Genomic DNA, 13,866 nt, shown 5'->3' on the forward strand with positions numbered 1-13,866 from the left:
TAGTCACTGGCTGTGGTTAAACCATGACATCCCCAAAACTACAACTACTTAATGAAAAGACAGTTATCAACTTGTACACATGGATGGGGCCTGCAATCTGACAGCTCATCCCTGCCCAAGGGACCATGGTTGCATGTGGGCATTTGCATGCATGTGGTTGGTGGCCATTCGATATCCTTGTCCATGGCCGTTATGCAGGCATATCCAGTAGAGTACCCTTTGTTAAGTGGATGTCAGCATTTACTTGCCTCAGTAGATGAAGCTGTTAAAGGACGATGTTTCATATGCAAATGTTTCAGGATATGCATCTGTGTGTCTTTGATGGGGTGTAAGTCACATATTTTGCCCTTGACCATTTTAGCAATATTTGTGCGCTGCAGCTCTGAATGTCTTACAAGTAGCTGTTTCTCGAAGTCTGAAGGGCTGCTCAGGCATTAATCTCCTCGTGGGTGGTCTAGCACACACACAGGGGGAGTCTGCTGGGTATTTCATGGCCCCACCCATGCAGCCGCCACCGCATTATTCAGCCTTAGGCTGGAGGGCAAATCACGGTGTCTGGTGCCAGAGTAACGGGGCTTAAAACTGGGAACAAATCTTAAAAGAGTTTAGAGAACATTTCATATGCAATGTAAAACAGAGGCTAAGGAATAGAGAAAATCATTCCATTTCAGGTATCTGGAACTTCTTAGCATGAACTGAGTTACAGAAAAACAAAGCGCTTCTCATTATGTGATTTTGGGAATGCCTATAAACCACAGTTTTGCTGATGACTAGTCTCTCTTGCCTTTGAGAAATCTGTTTTTCCTCAGAAGGCCTCTGCCACCAAGCCCCAGTGCTCAAAGGAAGGGTTTATGTATGCACAGAAAGCTTTACAGCATTTCTCTACGTTAACTTTCTTGCTTGCCTATGCAGCTAAGAGCTAGAGTCTTCAATTATTTTTTATGACTGCTAAGCCGATAACATTTACTCAAATCCATATGACACCTGCCATCTGCCATGATCTCTAACAAGTTTAATAGCTTGGTCACATTACATAAATAAATCACATTTAAAAGAGCGAGGATATTTTGCTCTGACAGGTTAGAGGGGAATTTCTAAGCTCACCTACTAAAGTGTTTTCTCAAATACTGGAATTTTCTTTCCTGCCCCCACAAAAGCAGATCGTGTAAAGCCTATAATTTTTTTTCAGGTATGAATTTATTTATTCTTAGTAATAAAGGTCAAAGATATTCCAATTTCATGTGTCATCAAAGCCAAAATGAATGGTTGAAGGGAAATAGTCTGCTCTCTGATACAAGAAGGTAAAGAAGTGATGAGAACAGAGAAAAGCAGCCTAGACAAGGCTTCAGCTCACACCCTGACTGATCTGCCTTTGAAATATCTCCTGTAACCACAAAGGAGAGCAGCCTGAAGTTGTTTTATGTGCTAAACAGTAGTGGTCACTGTACTTACACGGTCTAACATGTAGATGGATGGATGAAGAGAACCAGAGAGTAAGAGAAAATCTCTGAAGGGACAACTTACATTGCTCACTGATCAAAATTGCAAATGTAGAATCACAGAATTACAGAATATGCTGAGTTAGAAGGGACCCATCAGGATCATTAAGTCCCACTTGTGGCTCTTTGTATGACACCCCGGGAGTCACACACTTGAGTTCTATCATGCTGGTGCTGTGAACACTTACCTCACGAGCCTGTTCTAGTGCCCAGCCAGGCTCTAGGTGAAGAAATTTTACACAGTTGTTTGCTGATTTTTTCAGTTAGCTTTCACATGGAAAGTATAGGATACTTTTATCAGCTGTTTAATAGCCACTAATCACTGCAAATTAAGCAAAATAAGATTAATTATTAAAGTTGAAAGATGGAAGAGCTCCATTAAGCTATCTCAAATGGCCAGAGCTCATCTTGCCAGTACATTTCCAGAATTGTCTCCAATACAGTTATAAATGACCAGACAATGGGATTATGTCTGTTCTACAAGTCGCTCCAGAATACACAGACGTAACACCACCAACAACATAGACACAGCAGCAGCACAATACCAAGCATGCTGACAAGTTGGAAGAAAATTGTCATCAAAAAAGTGTCATCATTAGAGAGGGGTTGGGGCCCGTCTCAGGACATGGGGTGAGCTATAGGAAAGAGCCATTGCTTTGGCCTCTGTACAGTATGACAAGAAATATTCTCACCTAATTTCTACTTCATAATGCAAATAGCAACGAGAGTGATTTGGAATCAAGAGGACTCACATCCAGCAGAGTATTTCACTCCCTGATTTTTATCACCAGAATTTTTGTGCACAGTGCACAGCTTGGCCAACCTGCACGTCAAGGGCTGACCTTAGTACATAAAACTCAAGCTGAAAAAAAACCTGACAGTGAAGCTTACTTGGAGGTTACCTTGTGTGGTATGTAACAGGGCTGGATGGGTCAAGATATAGCTAATTCCTTTGTTTCTGAAAGATTAACAACCCATTGGTCAAAAGTTTCAGGGAATGCCATGTCCAGATTTTGTTCATCATGTTTGGACACAGCAGAATTTCTCTTTCAGTTTGCCTTGCCCCATCTCCCTTTACACTGATTGCATTAGCATATCAGAGGCACCGTCTCTGTAGCACCACTGCTGATTTAATATATTCCTACAATAACAAATTAAGTCTTAAGTCTGTCTAAGGGGAGGACAATGACAACATTGGTTTTGTCAGTAGAAACAACTGCATCTTCAAAAAGACCACATTCTCACATGGACTAGAAATTATTCAACAGCTTCAAGATGTTCCTGTTGTGCAGTGGGAGGTACTTGTGTGCATTTTAGGTTTTTTTCTGGGAGTTTACACTGCAAATCCTCACCTGCAAAATGTAAATTGCTTTCCTATTCCTTCTCAGGAACAGTGTGGTTGTCATCTTACCAGTAACAGGAAACTGTGGGAAGGCAGTAGAGAAGTCAGAATTTAGATGATTTTGTCTGCATCTATATGGGCAGGTTACCATTAGAGACAGTTAAATCCCCAAGAAGGCAACAAACTCAGTCTGAAAGTAGCAACTTGAGAAAAGGCAGCTCTCCATGTGGTTAGAATTAGTCTCAAAGAGAGTATTCAAAACTTGCACTACCGTCAAAAATGAAGACAAAGTAAAAGGATTGTTTTTTTCCTTTACTGTTCCCTTATGGGGAACTCACTGAGGGCTATATGCTGTAAAATAACCCCATGTACAGGGTTTATCCATGAGGCTGAAGACACATTCATTTTACACTTTCCAACATTTCCTTTTGTGAACTTTGTAGTGCACTCTCTCCACTTTTTTCCTAATTTTTTTTTTCTTCACCGTGGAGTTCATAGCTGATTGACCTGTGTCATAGGAGCAGCTCAAGCTATAGGGTTTTTTATCCAGACACTTTGGAGCACACTGTTTGGAAAGGGTCCTTGTCTTTATTTAATTTCATTTTATTTCATTCCAACCCTTTATTCCTAATATAACTTTGAACTTGGGGGAGTTGTTGAGGAAGAGAAGAAAGGGGAGTGTTTTTGTCAATTCAATTAAGGTGCTCCTTGTTACCAGGACCCAGAATAGTGCTGCTCTGCATTACAGCCACACAGATTTCATTTGAAATTAAACACAGGACCAGAGCTTCTCATGTCATTTGCAAATGAAAACCAGGTGTTTCCAAGTCAGAAGTGACATGCAAACACTGTATCCTATTTTTTCTAGAAAGGTTAAAAAGCTAAAAACATCAGAAGAAAATTATCTTGCTGATCAGTCTTTGAAACAAAGAAAATAGAGAAACAAGGACCCTGGCTTTTATACTTTGTAAATCAGGGTTTGGGAGTAATCTCTGTCTGCTTAAAATAAATAAATAAATAAATTGATGTACTTGCTACTTAGTATCATCCTATTCTTAGAAGTTTGTCTAAATCTGATTTCAAGAAATAAATAGTTATAAAGCTCTTCAGGCCTGACAGTTTTTTAAGATGTACAAATAATACATATACTGGACGTCTATGCAACTGAGAGTGTGGTAAGCAAAATTCCCATATCCAGTAGGAAGAACACCATCACTCTCTGAATAATATGAAAAAGTGACTTTCACTTATATCACTAAGTATCAGGCCTCTTTAATGAGGTCTAGGGAAATAATTAAAGAACCACAGCCCTTAGATGAAACTAAGAACATGCATGTGGAACATGAAGACTGAATTCTGAAAGTGAAATTGCATTCTCAAGAGTAAACAGTGTCTCCCAAATATTGCAGCATGCCAACAATAAAATTGCTGTCTCCTTGATACTAAAGGGATATTTCTAGGGGCAAATATACCCCTGAATGGCAATAAACACTGGTTAATCAAGAACACATTATGAAAGCAGTAAGATTAAATAACAAAGCAAAACAGAGTTTAATGTCTTTAGTAGACATTCTTTTGTGATCAAATTACTTGGAGGATAAGACTTCCATGACATTCTATACAGTGCTGATGTTTCCGTGTCCCAGATGAAATACTTAGTCTGATACTCTAGAAAGTGTAATCTTGAATCCTCACAATTCGTGTAAAAAATTCAACAGCAACAGAATATTCAACTAAAGCTGCATGGATGTAAATCCTTGAACATGAAACAGAAGAACAGGAAATGCTGAACAAAAGTTTCACCTGAGTACTTCCAGTCCCACAGGTTAGTGGTTACATTGTCCTCTGAATATCACTGCTTTTGGGGCAGTGTTTTCCTTCTGTTTTTGTAGTTTGAAGTCAGCATTCAGTAAGTCAAAGGGCTTTCCTTCATTGCAGTCTTATAGAAAATTGAACAATTTTAAAGGCCAGGTTGGACCTGATCTAATGGGTGGCATCCCTGTGGCCAGAGGGTTGAAACTAGATGATCTCTAAGGTCCTTGCCAACCCAAAGCATTCTGTTATCTGTGATTAAAGGAAGCGGAATTAATCTGATTACCAAGGGAACTTTATCTTCAGCAGTCAATCAGGTATCCTTACTTTTCACTGATGCTGATTTATTCAAATTATTCTCTTCCATTGAAGGACTGCAGCCACAGTCATGGAAATACTGAATATTTTCCACATCCAGTCAAAGGTGGATGAGAAACTGGCTAAATGGCTAAGGGATATTTACTGTGACATCATTCATCAAATAGCCATTTTTAATGAAGACAAAAGGGTCCCCTTGAAAGGATAAAAATGATGGTGTTTTGAATCAAGCTAAAGGGGGGCCTCAGTGTGATGAGAACTGCTAATAAGTACATTCCTATGCAATGCCACCAGAAATTAATTTCTCTTTGAAGCTTCAAAGTAACTCTGATTCACTTGGGATGTTGCTACAGGACTTTCTAGAAACATTTTATCATACAGAGACATGAAAGATAAGGTAACAAGCCTGTTTTTTTGAATAAGCAGGACACATTTGCAGGAAAAAAAAAAATCAGTATTCCTCACAATTTGAAGTAATATTTTAATATCAGGGAAAAAGACATTTTTTTGCATTATACAAATAATGCTCCATTTTATTTTTTTTTTTTGCCCTTTCCTACACTTAATCTAATATTTTTAAGGTCAGATCAGTATTTTCTACACTGAAGGAAAACAAGCACTCTTCAAAATGAATAATGTTTCCTGCCACTAAAGGGCACTAAAAAAATCTGCACTGATAAAACACTCCTAAAGAAGAAAATATATCTGCATTTTCCCTTTTCTCTTGGAAGAGGTTGCTGTTGAATTCTATTCAGCATCTAGCTTTACACAGTCATTAATATAAGCATAAAGCACTCCAGAGTTTTCTAGTATTAATTTTGTTCTGTAATTGCATGGCCTTCTCCTCAGTAGCATGGTGAAAAGACAACAACAGGAAAGCAAATAAATGTTGGGATTGATCCCACCTCAAACAAAAAGGTAGAGACAGTACTCATTTGTCCCTGCATTATTCCCCATTCTTCCCCAATTTCAGTTCTCTCTTCCCTCTTCTTTGATTAGATCCAGACTCCCCTCAAATAAATTTAGATTCAGCCCTTTCTAAAAATTCTGCTTTGGTTCGCAAACAAACAATTTGTGAGCAAACATGTTGGACATTTCTCTAGAGCTTTGTAAATCAGGGTTTGGGTAAGTCTATGAATTGTCTTTGGGAGATGTCTGTGTCTTTGGGAGAGCTGTCTATGAATATTCCCTAGTTATATCCATGAAGAGAAGCACTAGAAAAATGTGATTGCTGCAAAAATTAAATTCATAAAAATTAAATTATTTTCATAACACCACCTTGGGCTAGTTTCTGGATGAGTTAGCAGAAAATTGATTATGAGGTAAAGTGAAAGCATTTTCAGTCTGCCTAAGTACTAACAACAGGTTGAATAAATTATGTTCCTTGAGTAAATGTAGGTGATCTGATTCCCAATCTAGATCCTCAGTGTTAAGATTACTTAAGCCATGTGACACTTTTTGGGCTACACTTGAAATATTTTACTTCAGTGGATTGAAACCTGCATAAACCATCTTAGTTCTTTGTTGTGGTGGGTTGTTCAGACTCATTTCTAAAAGAGCCCAGACATGTCTTTGTCCTTTAACAATTGTGGTTTGTTTGGAAAATTCTCTTTGTTTCTGTGCATCTCTGTGAGTGTCTAACCTGCAACACCTAACTGCTTTAGTAGGAAAACACCTCTGGCTTTATCAGTAGGGATTAGATTACACTAGCCACACCTACGTTTCCCTCTTGCAACCATAGTAGTGCCTTAAGTCTATTTCTGTTGACAAAAGTTATTTTTCTTTGTGCATCAAGGATCAAGCATCAGTCTATAACCATGCACCACAGGTACCAACAAACAATTATTCTTTATGCCACAGGATAAATGCCTAGCTTTTACAAGCAGTCTAATGACTAGAAACTCTGCAACAAAGCCAAACAATATTTTTTTTTATTTGGACTTTAATACAGTCAGTTCTACTGGAGGGGAGACAGAGCTGTCATCTATATGGGTAACTTAAATTCCAATTGGTATCTTAAATTCCAAGGATAACTTTAGATATCATGCCAAAACATAATATATGTTGGAACCAAACACATACACAGAAAGTCATCTAGTGTAAACCATGGCAGCAGTACCAACTTCAATAGAGCGTTTTACTTTCATGATCTACTGAACTGGTCTAACAGTGGTAGTTTTTATCACAGGCACAGTAAGCTTCAGGTCAAGAGTGATGAAAATTTCTAAGGGACTGTGGCTCTACCCTATGATATGTTGATTTATCAGAGACCTGAGACAGAGAATGAATTTTGCATTCTGGCTTCTCTTGCAGCCCCTAAAACCTGAAAAAGTGGTAAGCATTACCCTGCAGACATCTGCCCTACTTCCTGTTTACGTCCTGATTTTTCTTATCCTTTTGTTTTCTCCCTGAGGCAAAAAATAATCCTGTTTCTCATCTACAGCTAGCAAAGGTTTGTTCCTCACGCTGAAAAGCTGTCAGCTGGCTCTGATTAATATATCAGGTAGTAAGACAAGCTTTCTCACTTGTATAAACTCTCAGAATAACCTTGCCAAGTAAAAAAACCTGTTTCACCCTAAGCCAATGAGAGTTTTCTCAGTTTTATTAGGGCCAAGACAGGGTTGTAAGTATCTGTTCTCCATATTTATCCCATAGCTGAAAACTAATTTTCAGTAAGCAGCAAAACTGATGTTTCTTTCCACAGAAGAGAAATAATCCATCCTATTTAAAATTACATAATATCTTGTTGTTTGGACAACAAGGACAGCAGTGTTTGCTGACATTTTCAAGCGTGCATGCTAAAAGAGGATCTTTGTCTGAGTGGTAAGGAAAAGTTCAATACAAAAGTTGTGGTATTCCATTAGCCAGAACAGATTTGGAAAATTCACTTTGTAATTGAGTTATACTTCCTTAACAGTCATAACAACATTAAACTAGTAGTCTCTGAGAACCCTAAAAGGTTTAAGGCTTTGTAAGCCAAAATTTTTAAAAAGCATTAAAATACTTACACCAGGGAGGATATTCTAAATTCGAACAGTAGATATTTAAAGATGAAGTAAAATGCAGAGAACTTCACAGATTTGCAGTTTCTGGAAACAGGAAAATCTGTAACTAAAACAGTCAGGAAGAACTTACTGCAGAGGTGATAATTCCAATAAAAAAATTATATTTGATATTTATTTTCATACTGAGCAGTTTTGAAATTTTTTTACTGCATTACATTAACCAAGTATATCAGTTAGTATTCTACAGTGAACCAGTAGAAATTTGCCATTGGCCTCAAGGAATGAGAAATGCTGTCCTTCAGAGCTATATAAAAAACAAGCAAGAGATATTAAAAAAACCCAATTAAATTACTTTAAGCAAAATAATAGACTGGAATGCAATGGAATACAATGCAGTATAATAGAATAATTGCAGCTGGAAGAGACATAACAAAAATCATCCAGCCCAACTGCCCGATGCTTTCTGGGGTGATGAAACACTTAATCAAGTGTTAACCCAATATCTCAAACACTAGCATGCTTGGGGCATTGAGCACTTCTCCAGGAAGCCTGTTCCAGTATTTCACCCCCCTCCCAGTGAAGAAATGCTTCCTAATATGAAGTCTGAACCTCATCTGGTGAAGCTTTGAACCATTTCTACGTATTCTGTCACTGGGTATCAGGTAAAAGAGCTCAGCACCTCCCTCTCTCTCCTTCCTCTCCTTCAGGAAGCTGAAGCAAACAAAGAGATCACTCATTAGCCCCTTTTTTTCCAAACTAGTCAAAGCCAGAGGCTCTAGCTGATAGGTCACAAAATATTAATTCATATTTAGAGTAAGTTAGCTTACAATCAAATTATTTTCCTAGAAAACCATTACGCATTTTATAGAGTAAGAGTCATTATTGGTTCAGATTAGTCACTTTGTACAAACTCTTCACTTCTGTAAGCAGCGAGTTTCCATTGAAGCCTTTTATGATGAAGAAATTTTTCAAGTAATTTGACTTCAGCCTTATGAGTCAGAAAGTCACACTTCAAATTTCATGAGAAATGAGACCAGTGAGTCACATTTCAAATTTCATGAGAAATATCTTGCTATGGAATCAAATGACAAGTGAGCTTTTAATTTTAGAATCGTGCTGATACAAAGTATAAAGACTTGTCTTTTCTATAAACTTCCTCAGGACTGTTAATGTGGCTCAAACATACTAATAACTACAACATGGAAAATATACCACATTTTTAAGGTGAAGAGTCCTCTGCTGGCCAAACACTACCCAAGCATTCACATGCTGTGCTTTTGGCTCCTGTAGTCTCACTCATTGGCAGTCAGTCGATATCAGTATCAGCAAAGACAGCTCTACAAGCAGACAGACGTAAAGATGGAACACTTTGTTCTGCACATTCAACAGCAAGTGCTCTATCTTCTCCTATATACTTGAAATAGCATTTCTCCTGCTTCATCCTTTTTGAGAACACTAATACAAGAGAGATGACAATGGCATTTTCTGCAGCATAACAGCACCCTACTGCCTAACAGCTGTGCCTGCTAAAAATCAAGATAATGTAGGTTAAAGTTTACCACATAACTTTTTGGCAGCACAGGATTATTCTAACCAGTCTACCTACAGAAACATCTGCAGGTCTTTTTAGGTCACTTGTGACTGGAGGCTACAACAGGGTGTATATGAGCCATCAGTCCATTTGATAAAGAGTTTGAAGAGCCATTGATCTCATCCCTTCTCTGACAGCACCCACAGGCTTCCAGAGTGAAGTCTCACTCTCCACTGTTTAAATCTTTAAAGGCAGGATGGCACAGATGTGTCTGCCTCAAGCAGAGAAACTGCAATACAGGTACTGGGTACATGGACTACTTACATGGGCTACTCTTTGTGCGCAACTCTTCATCCCAGCTCCACACATGGAACAATGGGGGAAAAGAAAGAGAAGGGACAGCTTCAGCTGTCAGCCAAAAGTGTGGACCTTTAGGAAACGAGAAATAGAACTTAGCTTTACTAGTGATACTTCTAGCTTATGATGCTCTAAGGGAGGAAAAAAGTGTTAGGCAAAAAAATCTGAAAAAATCTTCAGAAACTTAAAATCAAACAATGTTCTGGTGGAATCATGGCTTCAGTGACTGATGAACAGACTGACTCAGCCCAAGTTACTGTGAATTTCTTGCTATGTTTGATCTTTAAACTCAAAATTTCATGCTGTTTTATGTCTATTTATAAGTCTGCCTAATTTTTCTCACTTGGAATATTTTTTGTCTCTCAAAGCGTATTTCTTCCCAGCCTCACTGCACATCAGTGCAAGAAAGAAAAATTATACAGATAACAAAATAGTGGAGAAATGCCTTTGTCACCTTGTACTCTGTCATTCCAGCTGAGACAGGAGAAACCCAGCATTGTCACATGGATGTGAGTTAAATGACACAGGTTTGTCTATAATGTTTAGAAAGCAGGAGGGCTAGAAGCAGGCTGAGAAAACAACAAAGGTCAAGAAATGAGATATAAAAATAATTTGCAATGAGAGAGAGTCATCCACAGGGTACTCCATCATACATTTAGTCATGGATATAATGCATAGGATAAAGAAAAATCAATTGGCACGCCATGTGACAGCAAGATAAGTATTCAGACAATTAAATTTTAATAAAGTCAAACAGAATAATTCTTTAGATCTCACCTCACAGGCTTTAACTGTATATTCTTTCAAAGTTCCTTGCACATTTGTTGGAGGTACTTCTCCCAGTAGACATATGCACAGGTGTCAAGAACCACCATATTGTATTTGACTCTCAATCAACCTATATAAAACCTATTATGCAAAATGATTTGTGCTTAATAAGTCTATGTTTGAATCTATGGTTTCTGCAACACATGCTACTCTAAGCCATCAAAAGCATGAAAATTCTTTACTCCTTGTTCTCAATACTTTATTTTCCCTAAAATCTTAGGACTGCCTGAGATATAGTAGTAGTGCTAGTAGTTTATGCAAAATAGCATGCATATGTCCCATACTGTAAAGATGAGGGAAGGTCTTTGTGGCTCCAAGATAAATTGATGACAGGTCTGTGGGTTGCAAGTGTATTGTACTATTTCATCCATCCAAGACTTTTTCTACGTGTTTATGAGTGTCTTAAGGAAAGAGGGGCTCAAACAAGCAATTTCTCATCTAGTAAAGATATCCTGTCGATGTCAACTACCCAAACTCAGGTCATCACGTAGAACCTCATGAGAAGAGCAGATGTGGAGAAAGGCAGGAGGGAGAGAGCTAGGACTGGAACTCTAACATATTTTTATTTCTCACAAGATCCTGTCCTCCAATAGTGTCAGAAATGAAAAGGGTCAAATGCTTTATCATGCATACCCCTCTTAAATGAAATTTACATAACATTTTGTACTGTCTGTCCTTGGGTCTTCAACTTCACTTTCACCTCTTAAGATTTAAGAAATTCCTTCTCAAGGTCACATCAGTGTTAATCACATTTGACAAATTTCTGGTTTTTTTACATAGGATAATGTTAGGATAGGACTTAGAATTTCTTCTTTTGCAATTTCTCCTTTCAACCTTTTTTCAGGCTATGGCCTGCGCTAAGGCCAAAGCCAAAGAATCTTCCTTTTGGGAACAGGTTTAGTTCTCTCTTCTTCAGTACCTTGAACCGGGCTTCCTAACACCTCCTTGTTCCCAAGCAAAGTTTAAACTAGAAGTTTATCTCAGAGTATTGGACCAAGCTGTCAATCAAAGCTGGCTTCCAAATCTGTAGTCCACAAGGAAAGAACACAAAGGAAACTTCACCAATACCTGAGTCACATGAATTATGCTATGGGTACAAGAACTGAAAAATCTTCTTTCTGAATGTATTGGCCCAATATACTGTAGGATATGAATACTTTTCAGTGTCTTGATTCTCTGCAAATGCAGAGATTATTGAGAAGGAGGTAATGAGGCAAGCCAAGAGCTTTCCCATATGGTCTCCCAATGAAATCCTGCTGCTCTTTGGCCTTTAGGTGCCAGAAAGCAAATTAACTGCAAGTTTCTCTTTAAGTCTGAATTTCTTACTTTCTATCATTTGAAAGCAAACTTCAAGGTATATTTTTGAAATACTAGGAAAACAGGAAATTGTACAGCATAAATTGAAGAGAAGAGATGAAAAGAAATGAAAATCATTTTAACTATGAGACACTTCCAGAGCCCATGGATTACCAATAGAATAACCCCTACTGGCTGTATTAGCTGTGACAATAGGAGTAGACATTTTCAAGAAAAGAAGCAGCCTAAAGCAAAATAGATTTGAGCTAGGACAACTTTGGTTTTACAACCACAACACCTTGTGAATTGTATGAGACAAAAGGAAAAGCCTTTTAAAACACTCCTTTCACATGTATAAGAATAGTTTTGAGTAATTTTGGGATTAATAAATCATACAGACAGCTCCATGCAAAACCCTTGTGCTGCTGAATAATCAGGCACTCAAAGGATCAGAGCTGCCGATTCGCATTTACAACAAATACCAGGGACAGAGACCCGAGAAGTGGAAGAGAGACTGTCCATTAGGGACCTCACCCACCAGAAAAGCCGAACATAAAAGTAGAATACAGTTGCCATATATGATAATAACAGCCTGTTATTTCTTTCAGTTGACACACTTTCTTTACTTTTGTAAGGTAAATTAGCAAAAAAATGCTGCTAAAAACTGAATCATCTGGTGTTTGCATTAACCAGAATGAATGTGTTTTCCAGAGAAAAGAACAGTTTGGGTTATTAGTAACAACAATATTTAAAGGGTCAGCATTTGCTTATTTTTCACCAGATCAGAATCATTACCTATTTTGTTTCCACTGCCATGTTTACTAGCATGGAAACAGAGCAGAGAATTTCTGGAAGAACTGCAATAGCCTCTGTTTGCCACTCATGTTGCTGCTGGCTACTTGCCTAATGGTCACAAGTTTGCTATTTCAAACATTGGGTTGTTCTTTGGTCATAATGCAAAGACTAAAATTTGCATAGTCTCCAAAGGACTTTTAGCATGGTTATGACTAGTGCAAATATACTTTTGGGCTGCTATTCTTCCACTTTTGAAGGATGGAAAAAAAGTTTTAATCTTCATTTCCTGTCCCACTGACCTGGTTTTGAAACAATGATTTTGCATTTGGACAACAATCTCTGTAGTTAAAGAGTTCCATTAGTTTCTGTGGACAGAAGATTGGGCTCTTAAAGCTGGTCTTGGGGTCTTTGCTGAGCCAGTGTTACTCTCTGTTTCTCAATGTCACCCCTAAGTCAAATTTTAAATGTTTTCTGGATACATTCCAGCACAAGCCTATGACTGGAGTAGTAGGGATCACTATCGTGTAACAAACAGACCCTGCTGCCTCTTGCCCGACAGTCCTCAGTGAGAGAAGCTGAAAATGAACCCAGATAGTCCCTTCCTTGTCCCACACAGCATGGGGCAGCAGCTGCTGGGTGAGTTATCTGTCATGCCTCTGACATAACATCCCAGTCCTTGCCATGGCAGTGGAATGCCAGAGCAGGAAGCAGGTGGCACATTTCTGCAGGAAGCATTGGTGCCTTGGCAAGTGCATCACAGACAGCAAGTCTGATCATCCCAAGCATGTGACCACAATTCTAGGCCCTCTGACCATCATTTAAAGAGGCTGTGCTATTCCTGCAGGTGGTCCTGGGCAACAGCTTGGAAAGCAAGTGTTCTGCCATACTGGGCCCTGGGCAGGGAGCCACTGCTGAAGATATGTTTGGTATGTAGCCCTGCTCTTGGAGATGAGATTAAAGAATTCTGCTATGAGAAGTGAGGAAGATGAGACACCCACATGGAGTCTCCTCTTAGAGCTATCTCTTGGACACCCTAAAAAACCTTCAGGATGCAATTTTGTGCAATGTGCTCTAGGGAGACCT

At 38.5% G+C, this 13,866-nt stretch overlaps 1 long non-coding RNA gene across 1 annotated transcript; it reads right to left on the reverse strand.

The window, feature by feature from the left end:
• Nucleotides 1-1,743: 1,743 nt before the first annotated feature.
• LOC111941201 (uncharacterized) lies at nt 1,744-8,061 on the reverse strand. The gene is made up of 3 exons (XR_002869898.2): nt 7,980-8,061; nt 2,852-2,923; nt 1,744-1,821 (listed from the first exon to the last, which is right to left on the reverse strand). It is a non-coding gene; the product is annotated as an uncharacterized LOC111941201 (long non-coding RNA).
• Between the last annotated feature and the right edge of the window lie 5,805 nt (nt 8,062-13,866).

This window comes from Cyanistes caeruleus, chromosome Z (assembly GCF_971803275.1).
Source record: "Cyanistes caeruleus chromosome Z, bCyaCae1.hap1.1, whole genome shotgun sequence".
Lineage (NCBI taxonomy): Eukaryota > Metazoa > Chordata > Aves > Passeriformes > Paridae > Cyanistes > Cyanistes caeruleus.